Source organism: Mytilus edulis, chromosome 9, assembly GCF_963676685.1.
Source record: "Mytilus edulis chromosome 9, xbMytEdul2.2, whole genome shotgun sequence".
Lineage (NCBI taxonomy): Eukaryota > Metazoa > Mollusca > Bivalvia > Mytilida > Mytilidae > Mytilus > Mytilus edulis.
The window spans coordinates 61,559,402-61,579,412 of NC_092352.1; positions in this window are offsets into that span (position 1 = coordinate 61,559,402).

The window sequence follows — 20,011 nt, forward strand, 5'->3', positions numbered from 1 at the left end:
CCAAAAAAGACCAAAATGACACAGACATTAACAACTATAGGTCACCGTACGGCATTCAACAATGAGCAAAGTCCATACCGCATAGTGAGCTATAAAAGGCCCCGATAAGACAATGTAAAACAATTCAAACGAGAAAACTAACGGCCTTATTTATGTAAAAAAAAATACATTTTCTAATAGTCCAGTCGATTAGTGCAGATTTTTGACAAAATTGCTCAGATTGTGGTAAATCATGAAATTTGGCATAGTAGTAGTATATGTCATGGACAACATTTTAAGCTATGGACCCAATTTGAAAATCGAAATTGGCGGAAGAGGCGGCCATTTTAAAATGGCGGCCGTTTGATCTCAATAGATTAATAATAGAAAATCATGAAAATGATATTAGAGAAGATATTGACATGAAATCTGGTTGATAGAATAACAGATTGCCACAATATGTAGTCATTATTCGATATAATTAAAAATATGCATTGTGGAAGATATATACAAGTGTATTTGTTTGAGGTATATAAACAGGACAAAAAGCTAGCCTTTCCCCCTCCCCCGAGTTATTCTTCTGTTTTGTAGCGGGTACAAAAGCATTAAAACGCGGACACGAAGTGAATCATAAAATGAACTATTACTCTGAAAGCAATATTCGTGCAACCGCTTTTTCGACATAGAATAACAGGAGAAGTTTATTTTATACGTAGAAATAAAGCAAGAAAATTTTTGTCGTTTATTATAGTTGGCTGATTACTGGATAATTCGTTTTGTTGATGTTGTTAATTTGAAACAACTTTCATAAACCTTGATTGCAGACATAATGAATTTTATATCATACAAGTAATGTTATAAGAACACCAACTGCTCAAATGTTCTCAATTGACGTTAACAATATCTAACAATAAATGAAATATACATGTACATGTTTTGTCAAACCACACTCTGTTTATCATATTCTATCACACTGTCCTCCATATTAACATAGAGTAGTACAACTTAATACTGCCTTTACACATTTGCAATTCCTTAGTAACCGTTTTCACTTTGACTTACAAGTTAAGCGCATGCTGCAGGAAATTACTATATAGTCACATGGTATATTCATCACAATTGACAAGGACTGTCATCTGAGGACTTCATATATATTGATTTTTTGGTAGCCATCTTTATGATGGCCATTTTGAAAACATGAATTTCCTATATATCATTATTCGCTTATCTTATTAATTCACTGTTTGCATTCATACCATTTTTACTAATTTATGTTGGATATTCACAAAGAGGTCAGATAAGGCATGCACATATTTACAAAATTAAGATATCAGTATCAAAATTTCTGCTACTTACACGTTTGCCTAAGTAACTTTTTAATTTAACAGAAATTACGCATGTTACGTATATATTATATAATTTATGACCAAAAGTTTTATTTTTTTTTATGAAAAGATCAAATTTTAGATTTCGAAATTACTGGAACTAAATATAAGAAAAACATAATGGGCAATTAGACTGGAAGGCATGTGTGAAACGGCAAGAGAGGACATGTAAGGGTTTGCAATGCCAAGCAGATACAAACAGAACAGTCATAGACATTTGAGCTGGCAATCACTCTTTTGATGCAAGCATACGAAGATGTTGGGTCTTGAATTGGTTTTCCTTTCGCTCAATTCGAAACAGTTGAATGAGGGCTATTGAACTGCAGAAGCACTCCAGAATCACAAGGCAAAATGGCACAAACCATGTCAAACAAATTTTCAGACCTCAAAATATTTCATCAGCAAAAGGGAAAACATACTTCTGATGTTGAAGATAAGTTGCCAATTGAAAGGAAACAATAAGTAACCAGGCACTGTAAAGTAGAACTAGTTCAAAAAGAACAATGACTGCAATGTATTTTTTTCTGTGGTGATGTATCTGAAGATCTCCATGGTACATCGACATTTTCAAATCGAAAAAATAGGGCATGACTTTGTACTTGTACTACAAGACATATTCCCTTAGCCAAAGTAAGAGCTGGAGATGTCAAATCACAAGTATCATGCTTGATGATTGATGAAACTTGACAACATAGCAAATAGGCAGAATAAAAGACACAGAAAAAAAGCCAGGAATCTTTTATCCTTCGAGTGCTTTCCTAAATAATGAAATACATTGATGGCACAGGGTCTGGAAGAAGTATTGTACCAATCTCCAAGCTCGCAGATCACACTAAATTGTACAGTAAACGCCTGGAGGATCTCGGAGTTATCATGGAAGGAAGAACTGATACAACGCAGTTAACAAAATTGGAATGTAGCTGCTATAGGATATCTATAAGCATACAAGCAAGATAAATTAGTGCGCTTGATTTTCAACAAATGTAATCGTGAAGCTCTGAAACAGATCTAATAAAAAAAAGGTAAAAATGAAGGCATCGCCATAGCCATAGCAGGCAAAATATATATGCTTGATACTAAGAATAACTTTACAGGGACACTCAATAACAGCTGTTGACACGAATCAGTTCAACAGACATAAGTTTCCTTAGTAAGAATGATTGAGGATGGCCAAACATCAAGACATCAGTCCAGAAATATCGTACAATGGCAGACACGACTTACTGTTTCTCAGCTATAAAAGTTCAATTGTGCAACTCGTCGTTGAAAGGATACAACTGCAACTTATCAGTCCTCAGATAGAGAGTAAGATGTCTCAAAGATTGTGGAACTGATTCATTTGTAAAGCCTACATTGAATGTCCCTGTAAACCTTTTTATAGTAAAAAGCTTAACTCTTCAAACTTTTCTAGTTACTTTGATTATGAAGAGGTCTGCATCATCACGACTAAAAGACATGGCCTGTTTCAGAACTTCCCCAACTTATTCGTTGAAAATCCGGAGAAAGACGCAACCTTTCATGTGTGCTTGCATATCATCTTTGGCAGCTAGTATTCAATTTTTCAGAATTGTTGTATCAATCATTCCTTCCATGACAACTCATATTTACTAAGAACGTTTACTGTACAATTTACAAATATCATCAGTTTCAAATTTTAAAACAAGATCTGCTCCATAGTGTGAGTCGTCATTGTTTTCTATCAATTTGGCGAGCCCCATTCCATGGATAACAGATTCTTGACTTTTTTCTGTGTCTCGAATTCTGTCTAATTGCCCTGTCGTGCAGTTTTAACAAACATTTAGCATGATATCTGCTCCTGAAATATTAATCTCTAGCACTGAGTCTTGCTAAAAGAACAATGGTTAGTAGTTCAAGTGATAGTCACATACTCTATTGTCGATCATAATTGTCGAGGCTTCATGATGATAGTCAGATACCTCATCACGATGAAAGAAAAAATTTCCTGCTATCATATTGTTCTTGTTAATTCAACCGTGGCTGGTTATTTTACTGTTATTTTCAATCCGTGACTCATCTTAGACATTTTTCGTTTTTCCTGACAAAATATATTTTGATCTTAAGATTTGCTTTGACATGATAAGTACCTTTTGCCTTGTGATTCTCCCATTACATTGCCTTCACCAACTTGGAACAGTTGTATGCTTACAGAAAATGACTGATTACCAGCTAAAATGTCTGTGTCTGCTCTTTTTGTATTTGATTGACATTGCAAATCCTCATGTGTCCTCTCTTGGCGTTACGGAATTCTTTCCAGTCTATTTATTATTTTTTCAGCTCCATTGACTTAATACCTACATATTATTTCTTTTCAACATACAGTGGTCATAACTTATATTGTATATATGCATTTTTTTTTTTGGGGTGGTAAAAAAGTAACTAAGCCCTACATGCTAAACTGCAATTAAAAGAATTTACGCATATTTTTTAAATACATTTATTAGTTAACATATGCATGCCTTATTTCAGCACTTGGTGAATATATTATATATGAATAGCAACAGTCATATACATAAATTATAAGAAAAACTAGTTGTAAATGCATATAAAACTTAGCATTAATTCCAAAAAAAATAGAATAGAGAATAATGATATATTTGAAATAAACGTTTCCAAAATGGCCACCATTCAAGATGACCACCTAATATTTCAATAGTCCTCAGTTGATATCCTTTGTCATAAGATATACGAAATTTTATCAAAATTGGTACATGATTTCAAAATGGCCGCCCAGAGCCGCCATTTTGATTTTCTGAATTGGGTCCATAGCTATAAATGTTAGTTATGACCTCAACTAACAATCTGCCAAATGTTATGCTTTTACCACAATCTGAGCAATTGTTTCACAAATCGACTGGACTATAACTCAAATGGTCAATTTAGAATTATTGTCACAACAGTATCATTTGTAACCATATTTCTGACATAATTTACCTAATAAGTATACTAGAGGTGTACAAACAAAGTCATATTTGAAATAGTTGTAGGTATGCAGATACCAGTCTGAGATATAAATTCCCTTAAAATGTCATAGAGATGACTGCTAACATCTGATTTTTGCATAACTTCCAAGCATAGTTATTGTTTTCTATATCAAGAACTTAAAAATCATAAAAACATAGCATTTACAAGTTAAATTATTTGTTTTATGACCAAGGGGGTAGGCAGTTTTCTGTTTTTTACCCCTGGGTCCTCAAATTTCCTAAATTATTCTGCTGTTTCTAGCAATTTGGAATATTTAGTACATATTCAGGATAGAACACACTATTGTAAGTTTTGTTGAGATAGTTTTGTATTTCTAGCTTGTATTTTTTTATGCCGTGGTGACAGAAAAAGCAATTTTAGGTGTTCCGGCTTACTTTTTGGTTATCGACAGAACACAAACACCCCATAAATAATATTCAGGAAGGATCGATAAGTTTCAAGGACTGCGAAGAGTAAATATAAGCACTTCTTAACAATTTAACTTACATATATGCAAAACTTCAAACTTCAAACTTCAAATTCAAAACTTCCTCAGGCAACTTGATCTAGATCTAACCGCTCTAACCGCACTAACAACATTTCTCTTGTGGTATAACTACAAACACTGTAATTTTACAGATTTTTTCTTATTATAAACTTTTTTACTGAGGGTTGAAAATTTTTTTTGGATGATGCATGTTTACCCTGCTGATACATCAGGCCAATATCATTTGAAGATCTAACTTTTTTTTGTGTTGTTGCTTCCTTTTTTCAATTTTAAATCGATTGACTAGATTAGAACATCGGCCACTTGTCATCGCCCTAATTTTGGTCAAAAGCGCTTCATATGTTTATGTTTTAGGTAGCCAAACATTCTTGGATTTCATTTAGTGTGTGTTAGCGTAACATTTAAGGATACTAAAGGGTTGTACTGAGTTGAAATTACAAAAATCTAGATTTTAAGATTGATACTATCAGACGGAAGAGCAATAGTTCACGATCAAAATAAGCTAAAAAAAAATGATAGGTTATGACGCCCCTTTTCGGGATACTTGATTTTTTTTAAATGGTGTGAAAAGGCTGACATGGACTTTTACCTTATATTTGCATTAGTACTATTTCGTTCGTAAATCAAAATAAAGGACATCTGAAATATGCTGCAATTGTGGAAAATGACCTTATTATTAGCTATTGAAATCTTATATGAAAAGTAAGCAGGATCGAAACTTTAACCCTGTATTAACTGAAAAACACAAAAAGTCCGAACAGCTGATACAAATTCCTAAACCTTCATAATAACATCCCTAATAAGATTATTCCAGTAAAACGTATTGGAGGCAAAGAGTCTAAACATTGCTAAACGTGTTACTTTAGTGATTTGCTATTGCCTTACGTTTTATTTTGTTAGGTTTTATGGCATTTTCCCCTTTTTTAATTAACCTTCTCTTTGTATTCTTGTTAATACCTTTTTTTCTTTAGATTTAAATGGAATCAGTCTATTGTGATAGATCTAAATACCTCCAATTAGGTATCAAACACTACTTACAAAACAAACTTTAATATGACTTCATAATAAAGTCTATGGTCTATATGAACAGAACGTTAATCTATTCCGTAAAAATTGTCTCATCATCACAGTTTAACACGAAGCATGAAGTCATTTACAGAATTAACAACAGATTTCCAGGGCAATTAAGCACAGTAAATCGAAGAATAACAACACCTTGACCGAAGGAAATAATGGTGAACGGACAAACAGCATGACATACATAGTGAATCACAGATTTGTCATCACCAACCGAAGTAAAAAAAAATTTGCCGCATGGAGAGTATAATCTGCACATGCTTGCTAAAACATGTTATTTTAATGGAAACAGTCTATTCTGAAAGATTTATACCTTCAATTAAAATCCAACTACTTCTTGGAAACATATTCTTTTAATTAAAGTTGTTAAGCATGATCGTCATGATTTATTTACAAAATGAAATTGAAAAGATAAAAACCGAAGGAGTCCGAATATATGACACAAATTCCTAACCCTCACCTAAGGCTAAGTACATCCTCAACTATATTACTCCGGTAAAGCGTTTAAGAGGCAACCAGTTTAAACGTGCTACTTTAGTGATTTGATATTGCCGCAAGTTTTATTTTGTAAGGTTTTATGAAATTAACCCCTTTTCAATAAACCTCCAAGTTCGTATTCTGGTTAATACCTTTTTTCTTAAAGATTTTAAGATTTTAATAGATTGTGAAACAGTCTCTTCTGATAGATTTATACCTTCAATTAAATACCAAACACTACATGGAATCTTTATTCATTTTAAAAGATGTTAATCATACCAACATTGAAGTATTTTCTAGTGGGTAAATGACTTGTGCACTCACAAACTTATAGTTAAACTCATCATATACTATTATACAAGGATTGGAGTTTTGTATTTTCGCAAGCCGCGCGTTTCGTCTACAAGAGACTCATCAGTAACGCTCGAATAAAAAATTGTGAAATAATTAAACTTGAAGAGCATTGAGGACCAAAGTTTCAAAAAAATATCAAATACAGCCAAAGTAATCTATTCCTGAAGTAAAAAATAATTGGTATTCAAAAATTCAAAGTTTTGAGTGTACATGTAATACGATATTTTTTTTTCTCGGATGCAGTATGATTGTCGTTTACACTATTTCTCTTTTTATTAATGTAACTTTGAATAAGTTTATTAAATCTAGTATTTCCAAACCACCCCTATAAGATATAGCTTTTTGAAACTTAAAATTTTCTTTAACAATAATAATAGTCTTTTATTCAGAAGCAATACAGCTTATAGAATTTACATATATACAAATAAAATAGCATCAGTGAATAATTACATACATGTTTTATAATTACAAACAGTTTGTATCAATGGCAGAGAATGACAACAAATAATATAAATAATGAAATATAAGTATAATATTATGAAGAACGAATCTTATCAGCTTAATAAAGGTATTTACCTAGATTGTTAAGCTCTTTAATGTTATGAACAGACAATATATAAGTTTATAACAAGATGGTTTTTTCCAATAAAATGGTTTTATATATGTTTTCCTTATATCAGAATATCAGAATATAGTAAGCTTATAGTACTATATTGCTTTTATTTTATTTTCTGAAGATTAATTGTTTACAATTGCTAATTAACCATTATTACTAATGAAGTAATTACTAAGTATTACTAATTAACTAGACTTACCTGAAGCGTTAGTTAACTCTGTCTTTGATTTAGACACTTGCTTTATTTTAAATCGTTTTATCGACCAAGGCGGTAATATCTTCCATAACCTGATTGGACAATTTTATATCGCATTACGCTCAACTTTATAGATAATATGCACACGAAAGATATTTCCTCGTGAAATCAAGCACGCTTAAAGTCGATGTTTCTTTGGGCAGTGATTGCAATTCAGGTTAAGTAAAATTTATAAAATCTATAAACTAGATATTAACAACTATTTGTTATTTAATTTATGACCCCACAGAAACACGACGTTAGTCTAAAGCATCATTTTGCGTCTGAATTCACTATTTGTCGATTTGTCGCTTCTTTTTCTTTCAGTTTTTGTCATGGGATTGTCAGTTTGTTTTAGACTAAGGCCAAACAAATAATACATGTGCTTCCGCTAAACCTACCTACGCTAATTGTTAGTGCCTACCCTAACACTTGTTATGCCATTATGAAACATGGACTGTAAAAGCCAGACTGATTCCCTAGTTGTAACTAGCTAAAAAACGTTTTTAAAATAAAATGATATTGCCTACCTATCTACCCTATTTTTTTTCGTCGGTATGGGACTAAATAGATATTGTAGTTACATATATATATATATGCAGTATAACTATAAAAAGTAAATTCACAAAAATACTAGACTCCGAGAAAAATTCAAAATAGTCCCCAATCAAATGGCAAAATCAAAAGCTGAAACACAGCAATCGAATGGACAACAACCGTAATATTACTGACTTGGTACGGGCATTTTCTTATGTAGAAAATGGTGGATTAACCTAGTTTTATAGATTGCTAATCCTCTCACTTGAATGACAGTCGCATAAACATTATATTGACAACGATGTGTGAACAAAACAAACAGACATAATAGGTGAAAAAAGTCAAAAATACGGGTACAGCAGTCAATATGGTGGTCTTTAATCAATATAAAAACAAACAATTATGTAAACAAATATTTCCCATGACAAATAACACAAAGGCGGGTACATAAGTACAGTGCCACGTCATATGTAAAAAAGAAAAAAGAAACAGAAAACCCATATAGACAAAGTATATTAGCAAATACAAAAGACAATGATGTGTTCATCCTTTTAACAATATGACATGTAAAATTATGTTGCAATTTAATCGGAAATTATGGTCCAGTGATATAGCTACACCTGTCAAATGAGTATATCTTCAGAAAACATGTCAATGTTTTCATCAACCCTTTACTGTTGATTTATTTATATTCGTGGGTATCAATTTTCGTGGAGTAAGGTAAACTTACATGCTCGTGAATATATAATTTCATTGTGTTTGCGAATCTGCATAAAAGCCTATGAAAAATTTTTAATCGTTGAACATTTAATTTCGTGGTTCACCTTTACCCATGAAATCCACGAAATTGGTTTTAGAATAAAAAAATAAATAATCCATAGTACAAAACTATGAAATATTTTAGTTTTATTTATTCCTTTGTGACAACACATAGTATGCAATATGTGACCAAGCATAATAAAAAAAATACACAGTACACATGCATTACAGATCTTAAACATGTATATCAAACAATTTGGTGACTGTGGAGATGATAACGACGTTTCTTAGTTTATACATTACAATTGACAGTGACGTAGTCGTGGGCTCTATTGGGTTGTTATAAAGATTTATGGCTGAACAGATGTGTTTGTTTATATCAGCGAAAATATCCTACTTTTAACCTCCACAGTGAAATTTTTGAGAAAAAATATCAATATTCTTCAGAAATATAGAAAGTCTTTGCATACGACTTTCACATCACAAAACAACAGTTATCCTTCCATATTGTTTTTTCGGTATGGATTGTTACTTTATCATTCATGAAATTATTTCGTCTGTATGTATTATAAATAACTATATCATTTCTGACATACACAAAACAAAATCAAACCAACTGATTATTGACTTAGCGTACATATTCCCTCTCCTGGAGATATATATTATGACACAAGTCTGGTTTTTTTTTACAAATACGAAAAAATAGATGCTCTTAATGGTATTACCCAGATTCTAACTTCTTATCTAGGTCTATACTAAATATCCCATAAGACTGATCCTGATAGGAACTTGTTAAATCACTAAACTACGATGGAAAAAACGATAACTCAATATTACATTGTAGATCCAAAAAGAAAGTATTACCATAAATCACTCGTAACCAGACAAATGATGTTTTTATTTGAAAACCAAATGATGACATTAGTATATTTTATTAATCGATTTACACTAATATTTTTTTGTTTAAAGTGCATTTGATTCAAATATAATGGTGAGTGAGTGTCTCCTTAAATGCAAGTATCACCAACCATGCAAATCCACACTCAGTCAATATGGCCTAATGAGAATTGGACATAATCAGTTAAATTACGGATCTATTCAATTGACTGGTATCAAAGTGCATGGAATCTACATTGTAACTATAAATCTTTACTCCCAACATTATCTCTACAAATCATTCAAGTATGTTCCGATTACAGTAAAAATATACTATCTATTTGAATGCCTAAACAATTCTTGAAAAAGAAGCCACAATAAATGAATCACAATGATGTCAGTGGGATTGTTAAATCAAATTGTTAACTATCTGTTATGCTATCAAGCTGAAAAACAAGGCTCTCAGTTTTAAGCGCTTTTTAAAGGCCAAAATATTGTTCAAAGTCAATTAACAACAAAGGTTTTATATAGTCGTAATTTGAACTTGCATTCATGAAAACGATAAGGTAAAATATGAGCCTCTTCTTGAACATATTGAACTCACCTTGTTCGGTTTAAAACCCAATATGAAAAACATACCTGGGTGCAAAAAAAATCATGGAAACAACACGTTATATATTGTATGCGACCGAAACGCTTTTGTTGATCTACCTCAGGAACGCTCAATGCATGTCAAATATCTAAAAGCAAAGGGTGTAAATAGTAAAATAAAAAATACCGATTCTCCGAGAACAATTCAAAACGGGAAGTCCATAATCGAATGGCAAAATCAAAAGCACAAACACATCAAATGGACGGACAACAACTGTCACATTCCTGATTTGGTACAGGCATTTTCTTATGAATAAAATGGTGGTTTAACCTGGTTTTAAAGCAGCGCTAAACCTCTCTATTGTATTTATATATATATATTTGTGGAATATAGTAATTTTTTATTTTTTTTTATTTTAATGGGGAATTTTTTGTGACTTTTTACGGAATATATTTGAAATTTTTATAGAATTTTAAGCTTTTTAGTGTCTCATAAGTCGTTTTTATTGCTGGATATTGATTGTTTTATGTGTATATATTTATATAATGTTGCTTATATTTATGTCAATCAATATGTGACACTTTAATAAACTATTTACTTACTTTACTTACTTACTATGACAGTCGCATCAAAATCCATTATATTGACAACGATGTGTGAATAAAACAAACAGACAATTTTGCGCCTGTCCCAAGTCAGGAGCCTCTGGCCTTTGTTAGTCTGGTATGATTTTTAATTTTAGTTTTTTGTGTATAATTCGAAGTTTAGTATGACGTCCATTATCACTGAACTAGTATGCATATTTGTTTAGGGGCCAGCTGAAGGACGCCTCCAATTGCTGGAGGTTTTTTTATGATTTTTATTTCAGAAGAAATTTCAACAGAAATCACATGTTTTTCCTTAATCTTCTTTGGGTACAAAGTATGATGATAAAACAATATGTCCATCAAACTATATGTCCATGTTAAATTTTTTCTAGCTGTATTCTAACTGTTTTTGTGTTGTTTTTCCCATGCTGGTTAACTTTATTATGTTACAAGACGTGAACAAATAAATTAGATACATAAAAGACATGAAGCCATATAATTATTTACTTCCATTCCGTTTGAACTCTGGTAGATTGTTGTCTCATTGTAATTATATCACATCTCGTTATTCTAATATGACCTTCGATGACCATATATACAGTCTTTAGATCTTTACATAAAATTGCAATTATGTATTAAAATCAATACTCAAAGTTCTATATTACCATGACTAATACTCAATTAAGGTTCTGAGACAAAGAATGTGCCCTGTAATTATGTCATGCCAGATGCTACTAATGAAATATGACTGTATTCTTTATACAAAGAAATGAAATGTGCTTCGTCGAGTAACGTCTAATATAGTTATAATTTCAAGTGTTCAACAGACTTCCTTCTAACTTCTTAGTCTTCAGTTACCTGTAATCAGTATGACATTTAGATAATCATAATAATCAAAATATAGTGTTGTAGATTATATTTTGAAACATATTTTTGATAAAGAAAACTCAGTCGAATCGCTCACATACTTAATTTACTTTGTGGGTGAAAAGTAGAGTTTCATCTCCAAATCAATTATTCCGTAGGCATAAATTAATGTATTACTTACAGGTTGCAAGAGCGCATTTTTTAAAACCTTTTCCATAGGTAGAAGTGGTATCCCTTCATTTCTTAAAGATTATACATTATCTGGAGAAAAAAATTGTAGCAGTTCATGTTACTAGAAATGTCACGGTTGTGTAACAGCCACACAAATATATACATGTATGGTCATGCGGCAGAAGTGGGAGTGAAAATGCAGTTGATGAACAACGTCTATTTGTGTCGCTAAATAAAAGAAGCATTGTTTAATAGCTCCTACTTGCAGAAATTTAATGCATTTACTTTACTTTATAAAAAAGGAACTTATTTTTTCTGAAATTTTTAAACCGAAAAGGATAAGCATTTGAATAAAAGAGATTCCAATCCAAAACGAACAATTTGTATCTAAGAAGCTGGCATTTTAACTGGTACATTTCCTTAATTTGAATGTGTTTCTATATAAATCATACAGGAATCAATCGTTAAAAGTAGTTATTCATCCTGAAACTTGAATATAAAGCCTCAAAATCTGCAACACAGAAATCTAGGGAGAGATGTTTGATTAACAAAAGCATTGTAAACGTCTGCTTCTGCTCGCTGGAAAAAGATTATGGGTACGATTCCTTCCGTGCAATAAATTATTTGGTACTAACAGTTCTCAAAAAAAAGAAAATTTCTTCAATTCAAACCCGCCGCCCTGTGTCAAATATAGCCGACCATTATTCGTTCATTATTCGCTTATAAATACGTGTGTTAATACGCTGCACTTTTTATAAACTGTCTCTAGTGTTCGCTATCAATTCTCAGAGGTGAAATAACCCTATCAGCGTGTATGTACCCGTTTCGGCGCTCATGTATATATTTGTGTGGCTGTTATAGTAGGGTGCCCAGTATCGAAAAAGACGTCTAGTTAACGAGTTTAAGTTAACGGATAACACACGGCTATATTTATATGCAAACTATTGCAAAATCATTATATTTTCCAATCATGAATGTCGTCGTAATCTCCCGTGGTCACGTTTTTCAAACTTTTGTGGTTTCTCAGGGTACCCAAAAATACCTCATCTTACAGGACATCTTCAACACGAAAAATAAAATTATTGCTTTCTGTGTTATCTGTTTAAATGAAACTTATCATTTAGCTTAAAAATTAAATTTATCATAATACGAAAGCTGAAAAGATTTATATTATTTAAGTACAAGTATTTAATGATTTCAGTAAGACTATTTTTTTAGCTGAAATTTACCACATTTTGAACGAAAGAAAATTTATTGCGTGTTACTTTCATGTGATTTTTACTCTGATTGCATCAATAAGACATGGTTTATATGTGTGCCAAATATCTTTCGTGTAATGTTAATCGGTGAGAAGAAAATAGCAATTTAAAACACAAATTTAGTGATAATTCTGCCTTGTTTCAAAGACGCCTTTTCTCGAGACGTTAACCGTTTTGTAGCTGACACTATAGGTCATTATATAGGACAATTGTCACTAACTTCTTTTCGTTTTTTTTTGTTTTTTTTTTTGCTTTTTATATAGTCGATTTGTATATTTGGAATAATCCAGTTAGTTTGAAGATCGTTGTTTTGTAATTGGAAACATTTTTTTTGTTGGTTTTTATAACTTTAATTGTTTCTTTTTCAAATCCTTCGGTCAAGTTTCAGACCCTGAATATGGCACACATTCACAGTCTTGTTAAACTATGCCCATCAAGCCCGAAACGAAGTAAGAATGAAATACAATGGAAAAAATATGTTATATGTCAGGGTTCTTCGACTAAATTGCTTAGTGATATACGAGGAATTAGCACAAACAAAAGCTTTAACGAGGTTATGGGATCACGGAAAGATTTTAGTTTATTGCATAATGCTTCAGACCTAGACCATCTCCGTACTGCATGATTACAAAATATTGTACCATCATTCTTGCTATTAATCTTACACTAGAAGACACAACTGCAGTTATTTTAAAGCTGAATCAAGTTCGTTGTTCGTCTTAAAAGTGTTTCAGGTCATATATAAAAGGTCGTCAAATTCCTGACTGGAAAAAGTTTCTTTGAGTCAGTGAAAACCAGCAGGCCTTAATCAGATTCATTTTTGAATCGATTGTTCAGTATCATACATATGGTCGATCAACAGTTACTATGATATATAGGAAGTCATGTTCTAGCTAGCACCTTCAATGACTCTAAATCAGTTAAGAATTTTTCGAAGGGGTATTCAGGTTTTAAGAATTACTTTGTACGCCCGGTGAAGTAGATACTCGCATGATTTTACATGTATTCATGTAGACAAAGAGTTCGGTGTGAAAGGAATCAAGGTTAGGATAATAATAAAGTCACAATACACAACTGTTCGATTTCATTTTTCTGTATGTACCTTATAAATCATTTTCAGCTATTGAATGAAAGTGAAAATTAAGCAGTCTGTAACAATAAAAAAAAACACATCTACTCAATTTTGAAATCGTAGGAATTATAGTTATAATCTATCCAGTGGGGATTCCGAAAGATATGTAAAAAAATAAATAAAAAAAGACCCTGCACTATGTATACTAGCCTCGATCATAATTTTCTATTTGCATTTGTTGTTGTTTTTTCGTGTTTTTGTCATGTTGTTGTCTGCTAGTCTTCATTTTATAAGTTTTTAATGATCCTTTGGTTTTTCACGCCTTTTTTGTTTGCAATTGTTTTAAGATACATCGGTGCTGTACGTAACCCTCTCTCTTATTATATTTTTTGAATACTTGTAGACATTAAAGCCAATTGTTGCTTATTTAGTCATCTATATATATGTAGGATTGGGTGTTTTACCTGTTTCTAATAGACGTTTTGTTTTCACAACTTTTACCCCCCTCCCCCCCCCCCCCCCCCCCCCTTTCTCTGTTTGCAGTAATTTTTACTTTTTTAAACCAAAGCTATACGCAGAGCTTTATATTCAACCAAGTTCGACGTTAATTTTGAAACAAAACATTTAAATATACTCTTTCAAACCCAATAACAGAAATCTGATATTTACTTAGAAATTGACGAACACCTTACTATCAAAAGACGTGAAAAACACTTTTTGTTTGCGACAAACGATTAAAGTTAAGATCTAGAAAACATCTTTAGATCTTACTTGTAACGAATTGAATACAAAAAATTGATATTTAGAAATTGAAATAGGTCAAGGTCACTGTTATTTAACAGCTGTTTGAAAATTTCAAATTTGCACCCTATATGCAAAAAAGTCAATTTAAAGTCATTTTTGGCGATAAAAATATGAAATAAGTTCTAAATGTAGATACAAAAGACATTTTTTCTATAAATTATTTGTTTTTATCTTGCTCCAAATGCATAAATGTAGGCGAACCAAGCTATCTAAATGTGACAGTGCATTTTTCTTGATTTTTTGCTTTGACCTTTGACCCTGATTTAAAAAAATCGTGACCACGAAAGACAACGACGACAACGCTATTTCGATGAGACATGTTCTCCTCTTTCCAATGATATGAAATATAGCCGTGTGTTATTCCGTTAGGGCAAATCGATCAAATTTGTTGATTGGGCACCCTGCTATTACACAACCATGACATTTCTAGTAACATGAACTGCTACAATTTTTTTCTCCAGATAATGTATAATCTTTAAGAAATAAAATAGGGATACCACTTCTACCTATGGAAAAGGTTTTAAAAAATCATTTTTTCAAATAAGTCATTTAAATGGAGATAACTCTTTTAGTACAAAATTTATACAGTATATATAGGGAAATTTTCATTTTTTACTTGTAGCAAGAAATCTAGTTCGGTGACACCATATTTTTTTCCCTTAAAATATGTTATAAAACCTATCTTCTCGTATTTCATTTAAAAATTTCTTTTTATGCACAAAAATATGTTTTTTCATTACTAATCTAAGCAATTCTGGCAATTTTGAACGACTTGTACTTTGAAAAATAGCGTGGTAAAAAGGGACTTTTTAAAAACGTTAATTATTACTCTAACGAAAAATCGTAGCTTCTTTATCATTGTATGTAACATATTATCTACATACTAAATTCAATCAGCGTACGGGAGGTTCATGTCCATCCTGTTACCGCTACTTAAATCAGCCATTAAATTATTCTCCGTATGAATATTGAATCAGTCAGTGTTGGTTTCAAAAGTGCAAAGTAATCTTTACATTTAAAACGCATCGTTTCTTGAACGACAGTGTAGAGAAAAGAACTTTCAAGACATTTAGTGCAAAAAATATAGAGTGTACTTTTTCTTATGTCTATGCTGTTACCAACAATGTTGATTAATTACACCAACAGTATGCTTGTTATGTTCTTCTCATATATTTTAATAAGTATGATGGTATGATACTAAACCCGTAACGGGAAGGATTGTGCCTGATATTCATATGATGAAGACATAATCCTTCAATCAGTTTAATTGAAGTCTGGAGCTGGCATGTCAGCTAACTGCTAGTAGTCTATTGTTATTTATGTATCATTGTCCTTTTGTTAATTTCTTTGGTTAAATCTTTTGACATCAGACTCGGACTTTTCTTGAACTGAATTTTAATGTGCGTATATATATTGTTATGCGTTTACTTTTCTACATTGGCTAGAGGTATAGGGGGAGGGTTGAGATCTCATAAACATGTTTAATCCCGCCGCATTTTTGCGCCTGTCCCAAGTCAGGAGCCTCTAGCCTTTGTTAGTCTTGTATTATTTTTAATTCTAGTTTCTTGTGTACAATTTAAAGTTTAGTATGGCGTTCATTATCAAGTATATATTTGTTCAGGGGCCAGCTAAAGGACGCCTCCGGGTGCGGGAATTTCTCGCTACATTGAACACCTGTTGGTGACCTTCTGTTGTTGTCTTTTCTATGGTCGGGTTGTTGTCTCTTTGACACATTCCCCATTTCCATTCACAACTGTATTGTAAAAAGTGCAATAATGTGTTGGAAACCAAAGTCCCAATAGAAAACCATAATCATTTCACCAAAGGGAGTAGTTATTTCACAACAGCAATCAAAAACGAAGAAATTTTTCTATCCTGTTATGTCTATCCTGTTACTATGGTTGCTATGGTTACAGTAACAGGATAGACAATTGTAGACAAAAACATCGTTAAAAACGAATGAAATTTTTCGTTGTTTCAACACATCTTAAGGTTATAACGTCTTAATCTTCCCAATTAAGCATTTCCAGGTGCAATACTGATATCGGTAACAGGATAGATAAAAAGGTAACAAGATAGACTTTTATATAACGATATATCAGAAACGGACGTTCCTGTTTCCAATGAAATAAAGAGACAAGTAAACTAACTTATGAGGGATTTACTTGATGTTGGGTTTATTTGAAAGGGTGAAAAAATGCCGAACAATATAAATTGCTTTCTTAGACTTGCATTACTGATGGTAATTTTTACAACCTTTGAAAACCAATTTTTAGAGGTATTTTTCAGTACAACCTGGAAAATTGACAACAATCTATTATTTTACAGAATGAATATATATAGAAGATTATTCTCTTGAAAACCATCTAATTGGCTACGTAAAACCAGCTTAACATTTTATCTAAACCTTTTCTTAACAACCCAAATGATTTCTTTTGAAAATGGTAACCATGGTAACAGGATAGACAAAATATTGTACTACCGATCAAAAAATGTTTCAAGATATTCTTGTATGACATCATTAAGATTGCATCTTTTAATATGCTGTTCTTAAAGCACTGTTTGTTTTGATTTGCTTATGTAGAGGGTTGTTTGATTAAGTAACTTTTAATATTTTTTTCAATTTCAAAATTCGACATTTTTTTAAAATGACCCATGTACGATATACAATATACGTAAAAGGTTGTCAGTTCAACATTATTATATTTTTTATTGTAATGATGGATACTAACATTAAAATGGCCTTTTTACATTTTTAGTTCTTCAAATTTGTATCGCTATCAAGTTATAAAGAATGGAAAATATTAGGCCCAAGTGCCAAAATATAAGAATATAGAAAATTAAAACGGTGGACTGCAAAAAATAAAGAAAAACTGACAGAAAGGAAGACTGCCAACCAACACTCATATCAAAGGTTAACAAAAAATGAATATCAAAAGGAAAATATACCTAGCTGTTTGAAAAAGGGTAACTGTGCAAATAATAAGGTTAGAAGGACATGCAAAATACTTATGCAGATTTTTACAATAGTCATACTGATCAAAACAAAACTACTCACATACATGTATGTAACAAACGAAAAAATATAAATTTACACAAAATTGACTGCTGTCTCGAAACAATATCACGAATATGTTAGACCAGTCTAAATCGAGAATGATCAATCTCTACCCACAATTTACAAAAACATGGACCGCAATAGTACACTATTGAGTCAAATAGTTCATAAATACTGTAATTAGATAACTTGATGAAATTGAATCTGAATTCCTATTTATCTATATTGTAATCATTTAAAATGTTTATGGTGATGAATGTTGATGACATATATCTTGATGGTTTTGATCGACTTACATTAAATATTTAATGAATTTTCCTGAAACTGATGCCAGCTCTCAACCAATTTATTTTAAACCATAAATGTAATAAATGGGAATAATATACGTCATTAATCTTTTAATCGGTGTGTTGTTCTTTTTCTGTCTCAGTTTGTTGTTTTTGAAGATTTATTGTTATTCAGCTGTGTCATTTTGGACTCTTGTGGAGTGTTGTCTCATTGGCAATCATACCACATCTTATATATATATATATATATATATATAGGCAATCATACCACATCTTTTTTATTGGCAATCATACCACATCTTTTATATATATAAAGCAAAATAATCTGCCTTTTTTTAGATTTATTTCAGCAATGATCTCAGTTTAATTAGTATTTGATTTTATATAGGTGAAGAGTTACATACGGTTAGTCCAAATAACTAGCCTGTCGTCTGCAATTTTATTTTTTTTTTTCGCAGAAAATACTAAAATAGCCTTGCAATACGTCCTAATTAATTGGGCTAGTGAAGCCTATTCGGTAAGTTATTTCAAGGTTTTTAATGGTAATGACAGAGAAATATACAATTCCATTCTCAATTTTATTTAAATATTATTATTATTGCATCACTACGGGAGCTACCATTCGAATTGTATGGAAAAGGGGGGGGGGGGGGGCTAGGATGAAGAATTGTGTCCTGCATTATTTTCACGAGTTGTAATCTATGTCCTGCCTTTTAATTTTTCTTTCAATTCGGTACTGCCTACACTGCATGACATATTGGTCATTTTTAAAAAATGTCGCATTAAAGTTAAAGTTAGTTTACTTTTCTCTTTATTTCATTGGTAACAGGAAAGTACGTTTCTGATATATCACTATATAAAAGTCTATCCTGTTACCTTTTTTATGAGGCTCCGTTTTACTATTCATTCACTATTTTCTGATATCAAAAATTTAATTTTTGCTATCAATAAATTAATTTTTTATATCAAAAAAATATTTTCTGATATCAGAAAATGGATTTTTTGATATCAAGAAATCTATTTTTTGATATCAAGAATTCCTTTTTTTGGAAAAAGTACACTCTATATTTTTTCACTAAATGTCTTGAAATTTCTTTTCTCTACACTGTCGTTCAAGGAACGATGCGTTTCAAATGTAAAGATTACTTTGCACTTTTGAGATCAACACTGACTGAATTAATATTCATAGGGAGAACAATTATGTCAAACCGTTCTCGTCAAAACTATGTTTAAACCATTTTTCGAAAAATTTACACACTGAAAATTACAAGAACGCACAGTGAGATTTAAAAACTTCAAAACACACACTGAGAATTAAAAATTACGCACTGAGATTTCAAAAAGACGCACTGAGATTACAAAAATGAAAAACACACACTGAGAATATCAGATTATTACATGGCATTTTTCATATCGCATGTATTATCAGCCTAAGGTTCAATATCAGCCCAAGAGCCACATGGCTCGAGGGCTGATATTGACCGAGGGCTGATAATACATGCGATATGAAAAATGACATGTTATGATCT